The sequence below is a fragment of the Monodelphis domestica genome, chromosome 8 (genome assembly GCF_027887165.1).
Source record: "Monodelphis domestica isolate mMonDom1 chromosome 8, mMonDom1.pri, whole genome shotgun sequence".
Taxonomy (NCBI): Eukaryota; Metazoa; Chordata; class Mammalia; order Didelphimorphia; family Didelphidae; genus Monodelphis; species Monodelphis domestica.
Window position 1 is genome coordinate 232,052,413 of NC_077234.1, and position 16,008 is coordinate 232,068,420.

At 36.2% G+C, this 16,008-nt stretch overlaps 1 protein-coding gene across 3 annotated transcripts in view; it reads left to right on the forward strand.

The window, feature by feature from the left end:
• Positions 1 to 16,008, forward strand: part of FRMPD4 (FERM and PDZ domain containing 4) — a 742,306-nt gene that overhangs the window by 474,437 nt on the left and 251,861 nt on the right. The window contains exon 1 of one of the 3 annotated variants that reach the window (XM_056808257.1): positions 9,421 to 9,642. The exons of the other annotated variants lie outside the window; for them this stretch is intronic. The gene's annotated coding sequence lies outside the window, so the exon portion shown is untranslated. Of the gene's footprint in view, positions 1 to 9,420; positions 9,643 to 16,008 lie in introns of those variants that run through there. 3 annotated transcript variants of the gene reach the window in all.

Sequence of the window (16,008 nt, forward strand, 5' to 3'; positions counted from 1 at the left end):
CTCCTTATGTTTCAACATGCTTCCTCCACTCATTTATGATTTCTCTCTATCATTTATCTTTTGCATAGCATTTCAAGAAAATTAAACAAAACCTTAATCCTTAAACGAATCAATAAATGAACATTTAATAAGGACCTGCAATGACTTCAAAAAGCTTACATTCTATCAGGGGAAACAACATGTGCGTGTATACAAACATAAAATGTACACAAAATTAATATAAGAAAAAAGTATGTTGGCAGCAAGTTATGAAGTCCTTTGGAAGGTCAAATGTAGGGATTTTTATTTGCTTCTACAGGTAATAGGGAGCCCTGAAATTTGTTGTTTAGGAAAGTGATCTAAGTAGAAATGTGCTTTGCCAGTTCTGTGGGAAATGACTAGGAAAGAGGAGGGACTTGGAACCGCAGGATGAATCAAGGTGATTTAGTTGTTATCCAGGTAAGAGACGTTGAAGGCTTAGAATGAAGTTTTGACCATGTGAGCAGAAAGAAAAGAAAAAGAATTGATGCGAAAGATACTTTCTAGATATGTAATGATCCTCAGCAAGTCAGTTAACCCCAATTGCCTAGCCCTTACTGTTCTTTTGTCTTGGAACTAATACTTGGGATCAATTCTAAGACAAAGGGTAAGGGTGTTTTTTTTTTTTTAAGAGGCTAAAGGTAAAATTAATAAGACTAAGTGCTTAATTGGACATAGAAGGTAAGAGAGAGTAATGCATCAAGGATGACGGAATTTGCAAACTTGTAACTAGAAAAGTCATGGTAGATTTATTAGAAATGGAGAAGTTTAGAAGTCTGGGTTTGAGAAGAGATATAATAAGTTCTGTTTTGAACTTGAAGAATTTGAATTGTCTATATTTAACCTGTTTTAAAATATCTAATAGTTTGTGATGCAAAATATCGTTCTTTAGTCATGGGTTTTCTTGACAAAGTTACTGGAGTGGTTTGCCATTTCCTTCCTTCTTTAGCTCATTTTACAGATGAGGAATCTGAGTTAAGTGACTTGCCCAGGGTCACACAACTAGTAAGTGTCTGAGGCCAGATTTAAACTCAGAAAGCAAAGTCTTCCTGATTCCAAGTTTAGCACTTTATTTTTTGTGCCACTTGACTGTGATATGAGATTAGGGCTGAAATTTAATGGCTGGAAGTCAGATTTCCCTCCTAGAGCTCTCTCTATATGCACCATCATATATTAGTATCTGCGTGTCATATTCTCCATCCAGAACATAAACCTTAGGAAGCCAGAGACTATCTAAAGTTTGTCTTTCCCTCAGCTGCTACTTCCTAGGACATGTTCTGTATACAGCCAGAACTCAGTAAAGGTATTAATGAATGAACCTAAATATAGCTCCACAGTTACATCAAATCCTAGGAAAGCAAATTGTAATTGATAACAAAACTGGAAAATCTTTAGCCTCTTCATAAAAAAAAAAACCTAAATAAAAACAAAAACTTTCAGCAGCAACCCAACTGAATTATTTGCTCCTTGGTAAATAGCCATACATTGTATACATTTTCAATGAATCAGTTGTAAGTCAATCAAGCAGATTGATGTTGCCCATAAAAATGATGAGTGTTTGCAAAATTGTTTTATCAACATGTTTGAAACTTAGACGCAGCCATTTGACAGCTTTAACAAGCTCCTGGTTTTCTTCACCACATATACATAATCAGGTTCCTTTTTTAAAAGCTAAATGTGGCAGGTCCAGAAAGTACAGCCAGTGTATAGTTTATAGCAGGCAGAGCCTAAAGCAGAGATATACAATGGCAAGCCCAGGTTCAGCTTTATATATTCAGATAGGTCAAATAGCCATGCCATGTGGCCTGATTCAATGGGAGTCAATTAGCCACTCTGGCAGTTTGGGTACTTGCTTAGCCAAAAAGCAGCAGAAGAACACTTTGGGGGCTTGAGAGCAATTGATATTGTTCTATCTTGGAGGCTTTGGATGCAGCATTATTGGCTTTATTGGCGCCTTCTGATTTTGAGTCTACCCTGTCACCAAAATGATTTTCTGTTGAGTTTCTTCTTGTTGTTGTTGTTTGTTTTCCTGCCTTTTTCCTTTCCTTTAATTAAAAATACTGTTAAAGTTGGACTCTGTAACTGGTGAAGGGAGCTTCATGTTCTTCGTGCAGCTGCCTCCAGATCTGGCACTGGGGATCTATCTGCTTCTGGTTCTTCTAAGGTGGTGTGAGCCTGTGCTCTGGTCTGTGAGTAACCCCAAGCACTCTTTTACCCTTCGGAACTGTGGCCAGGGTCCCCTTCAAGTGCAACTGCACTGCAAGACTGCAACCTGGTTCTGTGTACAGGCATTATGACAAGAGCCACCAAAGGATGCCTGGAATCTCCTTCTGAGACGTTTTCTGACCCACCCCTTTCCTGTCTGTGGCTGAGGATCCTGGGAGCCTTGGATGCTGCTTCATCTGGGTCCAGAATCCATTGCCTTGGTGGATTGCCCAGCTGAGCTCCATCTCCAACCAGTGCCCTAGATCCTTTGTGCTGGCCTCCTAAGTTGTTTGGGGCTGAAAAATTACTTGACCTCATCTTTTTATGGGTTATACTGCTCCAGAATTCTTTTTGAGGTTTTATATAATAGCATTTGGGAGGGTGATTTGGTAGAAATCAAATGGGCCCCTTTAGCTTCTCCACCATCTTGGCTTGGCCCCATTTTCTAATATTTTAAAGGAAGGAATATAGAGTTACCTTCCTTGGGATGGGTTAAATACATTATTACCTGAAATCTCACATCATGATTTCTTAATACCCTCTTAGTTCTTTGATTTTATGCTTTTTTCTTGCCTGTGTCAGCTGAAATAACTTCTAGCTCTTATAAAAAACTAGTTAATGTTAAAATAAGATATCATCAGAAATTATTGATCTTTTTCTTTCATTGGCAAAAAACCACCTCAATGGGAAAATAAAGTTAATTACATTTTAGACCTGAAGGAGTTGGATAATTAGAGGTAAAACAGGATAGAGATTCATGGTTCATGGGTATTAAATGAAGTATATTCACTCAGAGCTTTCCAGAGATCAATAGTCCACCAAACCAAAGACAGGATTTCAAAGAAATTATGTTGGTTCTTTCTTGAGCCAATTTTGGAAAAGAAAGTCATTCTTTCTTTAAAAAAAAAAACACCTTACCTTCTGTCTTGTAATTGATACTAATCAATTCTAAGGCAGAAGAGGAAAAAAAAGCTAGGCAACTGGGGTTAAGTGACTTGCACAGGGTCATACAGCTTGTAAGTGTCTGTGGCTAGATTTTAACACAGATCCTCCTGACGCCAGGCGTAGCACTCTATCCACTGTGCCTTCTAAATGCCCTGAATGCTTGTTCTTTCCAAAGCGAAAAACTTAAGATAAAGCAATATTAAAGGCAAGTGAGATCACAAGATTTAAAACTTTTGCTAGAACTGTAGAGATCATTTATTCCAACCTATTCATTTTGCCAATGAGGAAATACCTCATAGAGGTGCTGTCCAAGATCACACTATGACAGAACCAGAACTGAAATTCAAATCCTCTATTTCTAAATCCTGTTCTCTTTCCACTAGGCAGATACCATTGAGATGGATGTTAATCCTTCTGTTGTTGTTTTGTTTTTTTGTTTTGTTTTGTTTTGTTTTAGATTCTGTACATATTTAGCACTTCCATATGGGTTGTCATTCCACAAGCATTGATCAAGTTCTTGCTACATGCCAGATTTAGTGAAAAGCTCTGAGTATCTAAAGAAAAGCAGAAACATTTTCTCTGTTCCGGGAACTCACATTATTAGAAGGAGGCAGCATACAAATAATGTTTTACATGTAAGATATATACCAAATGAGTGAAACATAGTCTTAGAAAGAAGTTAATAGGGCAAATCAGTTAAAAATAAAGAAAGTGAAATATAAATTGAGTCTTGAAGGAATGCAAGGAAGATTAGAGCTAAAGATGAGGAGAGAGAGCATCCCAGGAATAAAAAGGAGTCTGTTCAAGTTCAGAGTTGGGAGATAGACTATGAGGTATGTTGTTGTGCAGTTTTTTTCAGATATGTCCAACTTTCTATAACCCCATTTGGGATTTTCTTAGCAAAGCTGCTGGAATGGTTTGCCATTTCCTTCTTCTTCATCTCATTTTAAAGATGAGGAAACTGAGACAAAGACGCTTAGGTGATTTGGCCAGGGCACAAAGCTAGTAAGTGTCTGAGGCTGAATTTGAACTCAGGTCTTCCTGACTTTAGGTCTGGTACTCTTTCCACTGCATCAGCTCCCTATAAGAGGGACAACAAATAGGTCAGTGTTACTGAACCATATGGAATATGGAAGACAGTAAAGAGTAAGAGACCTGGAAAGGTAGCAAGAGCTGTTGGGAATTTGAAGAAAGAAGAGAAAGCTCAGAAAGCTTCTCTCAGGAGTTGGGTAGAGAAAGAATTTGTTATTGGGTCATTTCAGTTGAGTGCAACTCTTCATGATCCCATTACTTGGGTTTTCTTGGCCAAGATACTGGAGTCATTTGCTATTTGCTTCTTCCTGGCATTTTACAGATGAGGAAATTATGACCAACTGAGAGGTAAGTGGCTTACTAAAGGTCACACAGCTAGCAAGTGTCTGAGGTCAGTTTGAAGCCAAGAGGAGGAGTTTTCCTGATTCTAGTCCTCAGCCTTGTGCCACTGTGCCACTTCGCTGCCTGAATTAAAACAGAGGAATAATTACAGAGCCTGATATTCAGTTGTACAAATTTGTAATCGATCCAGGTAGCATGGTCACACTATTTCCTCTAGCTCTGTTCAGTAATATTTCAGTAGGAGCAGAGGTGTATAGAAGGGCAATAGGTGAGATGAATCTATGCCATATTGGATAAAAAGATTCCTCTCTCCCTCCTACTTCCCACTATCTTCATGTCTGTGCCCTAAATCATGTCTAGGCACTATCAGCTCGTCCCCTGAGGTGTGACTGTCTCTCTTATCACTCCATGGGCTATTTCCCTCTAGAAGAACCTATGCCCTTTCAAATTTGAACCTAGAAGCATGGGAAGGGAAATGGCTGCATATATTCCCCAATGGCAACGAGCTAGTCACATTGTCTGCCAGCCAAAATATCTTACTCATTGCCTGGAGCAAAGGTCCTATATGAAATCTCCTCTGCTCTGAGAAATTATAAAAATATGAATCAATAATTCTTTTTTGCTCGCTCTGAGCCCTTAGCCAGCAGGTCACTGCAAAATTTACCACAGTTGTAAAATCTATTTCTCTCTCTCCTTCTCTCCTACATTTGAGTAATGAAACACATCTATCAGCAATGCAATGGTTAATCATATTTACCTTTAAAATTGGCTTTAATAAGTTGAATAGGAAGGAAAATAAGCTTTAAGGAAAGAGAAATAAACTTCAGAATCAATAGAAGAAAGGAGGCAGGAAAGGGAGGGAGCACCAATCTTGGCTTTGCTCTTAACTTAATCAAGATCTACCCAAATAAGTCTGGTGGTTCCCAAGTCCAAGGTAGATAATCTTATCCCTGTAGATCACCTCATATCTCCATGATGATGCCTCTCTGGGGTCTATTTTCTCCCTGACTACTCCACTAGTTAATGGCCCTAGATTCTGGGCAACTCGCCTCAACACCACCACCACCACTTTCAGTGTAGCTGCCCATTGCTCAAGATTTCCACTCATTCATATCTCCTCTCATGTCTTTAGGATTACTCTTAGTCTTCATGGTACCAATGTTTGTTTCATTCCATAATTCAACTGCGCCCCTATTCTTTGAGATTAAAGGATCAGAAATTTTCTGTCAAGAGGTCAGAGAATCTCCCTAAGATATATGGGGAGGGAATGTTGGATATTCCTCCCCACTACCTGGACATTCCTCTCTAACATCCTAGAATGTACAGATAAGAAAATTAAAGGTAAAAAACATAGGGGTGATCTGCCTGAGGACTCACAATGAATTAGTTGCCTACAGAGCCACTGACTTGCCCCTTCCCTCAAATAAATCGAGCCCTCAAGTATTGGCCCATTTAACTCCCCTGTGTAGTCTTATTCCTCTCCTAGACTTTGGCACTACTGGATAGTGGAAGCATAAGAAGCCATGAATTTAGAGCTCAGGTGACTCATCACCAAATTAGCCTACTTACTACACCTGTTCTAACACTCTTCCCTTTTGCCAGTAACTGGCCTCTTGGCCTTTTTCTGGTAGCTATCCTAGAACCAATTTTATCTACATAGAGCAAAAATAAATGTGAAGGATGTTGAAATGCTTAATGTATAATAGAAATGCAGGGCGTGATGTCATTCTAAATAACTATTGCAGGTATGCATGTTGAGAGTGGACAAGATCTATAATTCTTCTCTTGACCTTTAGGACTCTCCTCAGTGTCACACACACACACACACACACACACACACACACCCCAAGGACCTGTGTTTGATCATTCTTTTAAGATATTTTCTGTTTTTGAAATGAAATCTAATTTTGATAACTTGAATTGATGCATTGAATACTTTATGTTATTTGTTTTGTTTAATATTTGATTTGTTAAAGTTGAATAATTTCACAGAGAAGGGAAGATTTATTTTTATATGAATGTAAATTTAATCACAGGAGTTGGATTTTACTGTATGGCTGACTGAATTTATATGAAACAGATAATAAATCAAGAAAATACCACACTGGTTAATATATGCATCCAAAGATATAACAAATTTGTTTAAAATCCTGCTTAATAATGTATGTTTAATGGCATAAGGATAGCTTTATATGCCAGTTCAAATTCAACAGACATTTATTAAGTGCTTATGTAACTAAGCAACACAGTATAATTCTGGAGCTAAAATTAGGAAGTCTGAATTCAAATCCCACCTCAGACATTTACTACTTATGTGATCCTGGTCAAGTCCCATTACTTCTGCCTCAATAGCCTCACCTGTAAATCAGAGGTAATAATAGAACCTACTTCCCGAATCCTTATAATGATAAAATGAGATTATATTTTTAGAGTATTTGTCAAATGTTACAGAGATTTATAAATGGTAACTATTTTTATTATTATTTATTTTACTATGTTCTAAAAATACAAAGGTGGATATGAGAAATACTATTTTAATAGATTATATGAATTGGTTCTTGAAAGAAGCAAGGAATTCAACAGATCTAAATTTAGATGGTTAGGTGGCACAGAGATAGAGCATTGGGTTTGGAATTAGGAAACTCATCCTGAGTTCAAATCTGGCCTCAGATACTTGTTAGCTGGGTGACCCTGGGCAAGTCACTTAACCCTGTTTATCTCAATTTCCTTTTCTTAAAAAAAGATGGAGAAGGAAATGGCAAAACACCCCACTATATTTGGCAAAGAAAATCCCAAAAGGGATCACAAAATGTCTAACACAACTGAAATGACACAACAACAACAAAAGTTGAGAATCTTGTCTAAGAATAGTGAAAGAGATTGTTTTTTTCTCCAATTTCTTTGACCTCTCTTCCTATGGTAAAATCATCATCCTGGTAGCCCTGCACTACATGCTTCCTATCTTTCCAATTTCTTCCCTAAAAGAACAGAACACAGAACTACAGATGTATGGCTTGACCAGAGTGGAAGGACATTGGAAGTTTCACTGCTCTAGTTGTGGGGATTATATCTCCCTTAACAGTGCCTACAATTCCATTAGTATTCTTGGCTCCCATATCATGTTGTTGATGCATTTAGTCTTTTGTAACTCTCATGTTATGAAATAAAAACTGAGAAATGTTTAATTTTTAAAAAATGAGCTTCTTGATTCATTTTTATACCTCACTCATTTCTTGATATATTACCCTCATATATACAGATTTAGTGATAATTTCCTTAAAATAAAGGAAATCGATAAAGCAAAGTGAATAAATGATGTGAATGTGTCTGACAGCACTCCTAACATCCAACAACTGTAATCCTCTCCCTACTGAAAGAAGGGAAGTAAGTATATTTCAAAATATGTCTCCTGCAGCTAACTGGTGATGATGGTCACTCAGTTTGCCTTGATTTTAGTGTTTTTATTTCCATTAATTGTGACTGATTTTATTATATTTTTGAATTTGGTTATTTCCCTCTGCATCAAATCATACAAGACATTCTTCTTCCCCACCCACCAGAGACTTGGATTAGGCTCCTGGATTTTTTTTAGCCATCCTTTCTCCATCTTGTGCTTGTAAAGTTGATATTTTTTTAATACAATCATGTCTTTACATTTATCCAACTTAAGTTTCATTTTATTCAATTTGACCCAGTATTCCATCCTGTTCAGATATTTTTGGCTCCTGAAACTCTTCTCCAGCATCTTGCTTATTCTTACTGGCTTTGTGTCATCTACAAATCTGATAAGCATGACATCTCTTCCTTTATCCAAATCACTGATAAAAATGTTAAACAGAAAACATCTGGGCAAGGATCCTGAGGTACTATGCTAGACAATGTGGTAACAACTATTGCTTTCATTGAGGCTTTATTTTGATATTTGTTATTCAGGATGTTTATTACTTTTTATAATTATGCCATCCTCATCCTTCTTCCATCATAATAACAGACCCCATTACATCATTGTGAAGCAATGAGCATAGTTCTTTTGTCGGGTTTTTCTTGCTACTTTATATTCAAAATTGCTATTGCTTTTTCTTTAAAGAAAAAGGCTTACAGAATTTTTCTCAGTTTGTACATGTATAATAAACTGATGAGAAAAAGAGAAGAAATTGGCCTTTCTTCAGAGATGCTTATGAATATAAAATGCTAGCTTTTCAGTACTAAATTATAATCTTATATAGAGAATACTCTAGCACCATCTGCACCATTGTGTCATATGTGGATAGGATGAAAACATTTGGACACGCAAGTTCATGATAGATAGTAACCAAGTTCCCCGAGGTGAAAGTCACCAGCTTATGGATCACCATTTATATAACTGGTTAATCTCAATTTGAGATCATCGCAACATCGATCTAAAGCTGGAAGAAAGTCTAGCAATCTAACTCAACCCTCCCCTTTTACAAATGAAGAAAGATGCCAGAGAGGCCATATGACTGTTCTGTTACTTATGCAGCTTAGGTCGAATTTGACCACAGTCATCCAAATCCACGTCTTGCTCTTTGCACCATGGCATTGCCTCTTTAGGGTGATGGAGGCCCCCTTTCAGGCCAGAGATTGAGAAATGTTCCTTGAGATGTTTTATGCCCTTATGCCTGCTGATTTGGCTTGTTAATGCTGGAATCACATTGAGAAGCATTCTTAAAACCATTGGGAAGCATTGTTTTTTTGCCACCTGCTAGTTTTCCACTGTTCCAGTACTAAGGTAGCCAGGGCAGCTAAACTATGGGGGGGGGGCAGCAATCAGTATTTGTGGGTAATAGTCCAAGGACTATGCAAGCATCCCTCCCACTCTGAGCTTGTCAGTAGGCAGCAGATGAAAGTAAGGAGCAGAACTTGTGAGTGAGCTGTTGTACATAAGTCAAGGCCACTCTGTATCTACTCTGGGGCAATTTGTTGGGAAGGAAAGAGAAACTGGGACTAGGTGAGAATTCTCTACCAAAGAATAGCTAAGTACAACTCTGAAGACCTTTTGTTTCTGTATGGCTTTCCCTGTGTGTCTCTTAGACACGAAAAATATCAAAAGGTTGGACAGTGATGAATTCAAAATATAAGGTAAGTGATTACTGTTCCTTTGACAACATCTCACGAGATGTTCCTAATTTTTTTCTCTCAATTTCCTTTATCAGAGATCATAGAAGCCTAGCAGAATATTAACAATAACAGCCATAGCAATTATTTTGTTTTCCTTTTGTGCCAGAAACAAAATTTTCACATCGAAACAATATTATAAATGGTGATTATGTTCCCACAGAACCAACAAATGCCTTTCTAAAATAGAGCAAAGCTGAAACATTAGGCATTTGCACTGAAAGATAATAGAAAACAATACTATTATAAATAAATGGGAAAGGTTCATGGACTGACCTGGGAACCTATCTACCATTTATAACAGTGACTGTAGAAAAATACACTCTGGGGTCTACAGATCTGAAGGACAGGCATATTTCTAGACTATATCAGGTTGTAAGACAAGTCATTTCTATAACAGAGTACCCAGTTGTCTTTCATAAATTCAAGTCATCAGGTCTAGGCAAAGTATATCCCAGGTATTGTACAAATTGGCAAATGTGATTGCTGAATTTTGAAAGATCATGGAGGACATGTTAGATAGCTAAAGCCTGCTCCTTTTCAATAAATATAAGAGAGGAGAGTCCCCAGACCATATGACGTTGAGCTTTCCTTCAATTCTTGACAAAATTATAGGGGTTTAACTAGAAAAGTAGTGAGTAAACATTGAGAGGAGGAAATTATAACTACAAAGAAGCAACATAGATTCAATGAGAACAGTTGATGCTAGGCTGTTCTTGGTAATTTAGCCAGATACTAGGCTTGTTGGTTAGGAGAATGATATAGATATAATGAACTGAAATTACAATAGCAAACATTTACTAAAATTTATCATGTTATTTTTTATATATGATAAAGAAATATGGTCTAAATGATAGTATAAAATTGCATAAATTAAGACCCAGTTAAAATAATCAATCAAAGCATGGTCATTAAATAGCTTGATGTCAACATCTTTTTTAATTTTTTTTCTTTATTTCATTCCTGTAATAAATTTACACATAACTTTTCCAAGATTACATGATTATGGTGTCTCCCTTCCCCCTCCCAGAGCTGACAAGCAATCCCACTGGGTTATACATATATTATCACTCAAAACATTTCCATATTATTCATTTTTGTAAGAGAGTAAGTAATCTTTTAAAACCAAAACCTAAATTACATACCCAAATAAACAAGTGATAAATCATATGTGTTCATCTGCATTTCTACTCCTACAGTTCTTTCTCTAATGTGGATAGCATTCTTCTCATAAATCTGGGAGTTCTCTGGACCCTGCAGTGCCTCAGGGATCTATACTTGTCACTATTTTCTGTCATTTTTATTGACTCAAATAGAAGCTTAGGTGACATGTTTGCCAATTATCACATGATAATAAGATGGATAAGAAAGTTATCACATTGAATGATAGATAAATTCCATCTTAATCCAAATCAAATAGGATAATATCCAACAAGAATGATAAAGATCAAATCTGACAGCTGGAGCTCAAAAAATGCATCTTAAAAGTAAAATGGAGAAAGTGTGTTGAGATTATATTTTGTCTAAAAAAGATTTGAGGATTTTTAATAGATTGCATTATGAATTAATCATTTGACAAAGAAAGAAAAAGAAAAGTTAATAGGGATGTTAGCCACAGTAAGTGTGGCATAGTGTTCAGGAAATGGTTGTTTCACTGAGCAAGTGGAAGTCCCACTGTAACTTCCCCATTCAAACCACATTTGGAGTTGGCTTCAGTTTTCAGCATCCCAGTTTAAGAATAGTAGAGAGAGTCCAGTGGAGGGCAACTAGGATAGTGAAAAGTCTTAAGTCCTTAATATAGAAGAATAGTTTGAAGGAACTGGACATGTTTAGCCTGGAAAAATGAAGACTCCAAGATTAGAATCTATATTTGTCTTCAAGTATTTAAAGGGCTATCAAAGTAGACGTCTTCTACTTAGCCCCAAAGGGTAGAACCATGAACAAACAATTAGTAAACATTTCAGAGAGGCAAATGTAAGCTGTTGATACTGGGAGAAACTTCCAAACAGTTTGTGCTGTCCAAAAATGGAATAAGGTATAAGAGGTAGTACTTGACTTAGAGATCTTCAAGCAGAGTCTGGACATTTTAGACTTGTTGGGCATTTTAGAATGGAGATTCTTTCTATGTATAAACTACAGTAGATAACTGCTAAGGTCTTTCCCAACTCTCAAAATCTATGATTTTTTTTCTTCCCTTACATCTTTTCTTACAATATTTTTCCTCACTATTTGTACCTCCTATCTTTTCAAAGGAGAAAATGGTTAAAAGGAAGAAGAATAAGAAGCATTGCTGAACTATAATTGAAACCATCTGCTTCTATACAAATGTACCTCATTTCCTTTCTAGAGATCTCAATCTCTAGTCCTTGTCCTTTCTTTCTGTTTACTGTTTCCGTATGATATGCTCTCCAAAGTTCAAGTTTTCCTTGCAGCTATTTCATCTCCCAATTTAAATCTCTCTTTGCCCCTTCCAAATCTACATATTTTTTCTATTGGGTTTAGTATATATATTTTCACTTCAAAATGTTTTGTATACATGTATTTGTGGAAGTCTATCCAATTCTCCTTTTTCTGGTTCAGTTAAGAGTGAGCTTGTACATGATGCCAGTTCCCTTGAGATTTTCTTTCATGTTTATATATTATTCTACTTACATAGCTCAATTATAATAAACAATTTAAGTATTATTTTCTTTGACACTTTTCCTAGTGTGTTCCTCTTTCCTTACCTTTATTTTCCTCTCTTAAGACCAGCAAAATAGAGCAGAATTACAACTCCCTATATTTTTCTTATTTAATTCACTTTCTCAATCCTGACATTTCATTAGAAATCTGAAGAATCCTGTCACTCCTGTCTCTGATAGACTGAAAACACATCATAATCATTTAACCCCTTTCAATTGCTGGAGTGTGTTTACCTTTGTATATTTCTCTTGACTCTTTTGCTTGCCTGTGAAAGTTCATACTCAAGACAGATCCAAGAAACAAACATATACAGCTCAACAATATAAAAAACTATAATGGAAAGAATAAGCAAGTACAGAATTATTTTTTAAATAAGCATGACTCAAAAGAAGAGCTATTAGAGGGGCTTCTCAACCCACCCCTTTATCAAAATGAGAAATCCACAAATGTTGCAAACTGCATGTATTTTGGACTTTTTCAATATATCGATAGCTTGTGCTGATTTTTCCTCCCATTTTTCTTTATTTGTTATGTGGATATCTCTCTGGGAAGGGGAAAGAAAAGGGAAAACTTTGGGGATATAAAATTATAGGGTTATATTAGAATATACTAAGGAAACTGATATAAAAATAAAATTCCTCAGTATAAGTTTATATTAAATTTCTATTCAGCTCTGTTATTTTATTGAGAAAGCTTTGAACTTTTCTATTCCATTAAAGATCATTTTTCCCCTGTAGTCTTATAGGATAAGTTATTCTTGTTTGTAAGCTTTTGTCTTTTTGCCTTTTGGAACGTTATATCTTTGATTCTCTCTTCTTTGAAGAAATCACTACAAAGTCTTGTGTGATTCTGACTGTGACTCCCTGGTACTTGAAATTTTTCCTTCTGGCTGCTTACAGTATTTTTTCTTTGTCTAAGATTCTGGTTTTTCTTTTTGCTATGATATTCCTGGCAGTTTTCATTTTGATGTTTTTTTTTTCTTTCTCAGGAGGTAACTTTTTTTCCTATTTTAACTTTAGGTCTGGGCAATTAATTTATTTCTTGTAGTTAGATATATAAGGGATTCTGTTTCACTATGTTTTTAGGGAATTTGATGATACATAAAATTTCTTTCCTTAATCCATTTTCCAAGTCAGTTAAGTCTGATTGCATAGAACTATTTTTCAGTTTTTAGATTTTGTCCTAATACTTCCTGCCATCTGATGGAGTCATTGAGTCATTTGCTGCATTCTAACTCTAGGAAATGCTATTACTTAGATATTGTTTTCAACACTCTATCCTAAACTATTTTCCTCCTAATTCTTTTCTTTAGGTCTATTATTCTATTTATTTATTTATTTTAAATTTTTTTTTGCTTGATTTCTTCTAATCATTCTGCAGTTCTTGGGGCCAAGCCTTTGTTTTCTCTAAAACTGGGTATTTGTTGTGAAATTACCATTTTCTTCAGTGAGTAATTTTGAGGTGTCTCTAATCTTCCTCCATAGCATTCAATGTCTTCTTCAGTTGCTGGTTTGGGACTTAGAACCATATCCAAGCACTGTTTAGTTTTGGTATCAATTAATTCGGTTCCTGTCACAAACAAATATAGAGAGAGAGGGGGGAGGGTGGGAGGGAGTGAGCGAGGGAGAGAGGAAGAGGGAGAGGGAGAGGAAGAGAGAGACACATTGAATTCTAGCAGGTTTCACAGTCTGCTTGGAGCATCTGTATTAAGAGCATTGGTGTCTACAGGGCCCTCTGCAGGGACTGTATTGCTCTTTCCTTCTGTACCCCAGGGATATATTAGCCATAGTGCTTCCTACCCCTGGCTTAATATTCATGATCAAAGTAGAATTCTGTGGTTTTCTGATCCATCCTAACAAAGCTTCCTTGGCCAAATAGTCTAGACTTCTTGCCTCCTGGTCAGGGTCTTGCAGTCTTTAAAGCACTCTGTAATCTATTTCTTAACCTGATCCCCAATCATAGGAATAATAGGTCTTTGAGACCCCTGGGAGCTTCCAACTTGTTTTGTTGTGCTTAAGTGGTTCCTCTTTTTGAGAAATTCCACATACCTATGGCTATCTTGTCGTTCAATCATGCAATAAATGGTGGTGCTTACCAAGATTTCTTTTGAGTTTTTTCATCATTATTTATCTAGTGCTATTTTTAGAATGTCACTGGAGTAAATATGGAAGAGTTTGGCTCCTTTGTTTATGTTCATACATCCAACTTAACTGAAAATCCATTCTGATAGCAGTTATTTTTAGTATGTTTACAAGTCTTTGTGTATGCATCTAAGGATAGAGGGAAACTGCTGATGTTTGAAGGGAACCAAGAAGTAACCCATAGACAGAGAGAAATTGAGAATGATGGAAATGAAAAAAGGGAAGGAAAGAGAGATGAGAACAAATTGCTGGAGAAGAAGAAAGGGAAGGAAATCAAGGGCACTTGTCTAATCATTTTTCTGTCATGTCTGACTCTTAGTGACCCTATTTGGGATTGTCTTGGCAAAGATACTGAAGTAGTTTGCCATTTCTTTTTTCTAGTTCATTGTCCAGATAAGGAAACTAAGGCAAACAGAGTTAAATGACTTGTTCAAGGTCACACTGCTAGTAACTGTCTACAGTCAGATTTGAATGCAGAGAGTGAAAAGTTCCTGATTCCAGGCCTGGCACTTTATCCACTATTCCACTTAGCTACCCCACAGGCACTCAAAGAGAACCAACTATGGGTGGCACTCAAGAAGAGCCATCTCCAAACCTTTGGAAGCTTCAGTTTTCTCATCTGTAAAATGAAGGGATTAGATGAGATGACTTCTTAAGATCCTTCCTAGCTATTTATCTATGATCCTAATATACTGTGATTGTTTTATGTTTCATCTTTTCTCAAAGTCTAGTATTTTCACATTTTAATCACTGACTTTTAAAGGCTGGAGAATTTTATACTTGAGTGGTAAACTGAGATTTCAGAAGGGATAGTCTATAGATTCTGCCTCACAGTGCTAGCTAACACTCAAACATAATACCCATCACACAGGAGGCACAATCAATAATTGAACTGAATTTAATTGAATTAAAAGGAAACTCATGACAATTTTTTGGAGTGGTTTCGACTTTCTTTTAAAATTGTCATAAAAGTAATTTTCCCACTAGTATAATAGCCCCACAACTACGAATGTATGCTAAGAACATTAACAAAAATGGGGGGGGGGGTGAGAAACAACCACATGAAAAAATTTAGAACTATATTCTTTATAATTAGAAAATCCTAGAAAGAGTCTGATTGATGCTAGGAGAGTGCTAAATAAACTGTGGTCTCTCCTTAGGATAAGTCAGATAAGAACGTGGGGTATATAATAATATATTATATATAACAAGTGATTCAGAATAATTTGAACCAAATAAAGCAAGACTAGAGCAATGTTTAGAATCCCTTGAAATATGTTAAAGGAGAAAAAACATACATTTAACCAGAAATGAATGGGCAAGTAAAGGGAGGCTAAAAAACTATTATTTCTATTTAGAAATTATCATAATGGGAAATTATAAACATTTCATGTTCATAAAAATATTTAGAAAGGAAAAACAACATCATTATAAATTGGCTATAGGAGATTATACAGTGTTAGGAAATTCACATGAATTCATAGAATGTTAAAAGCTAAAAAGGGGA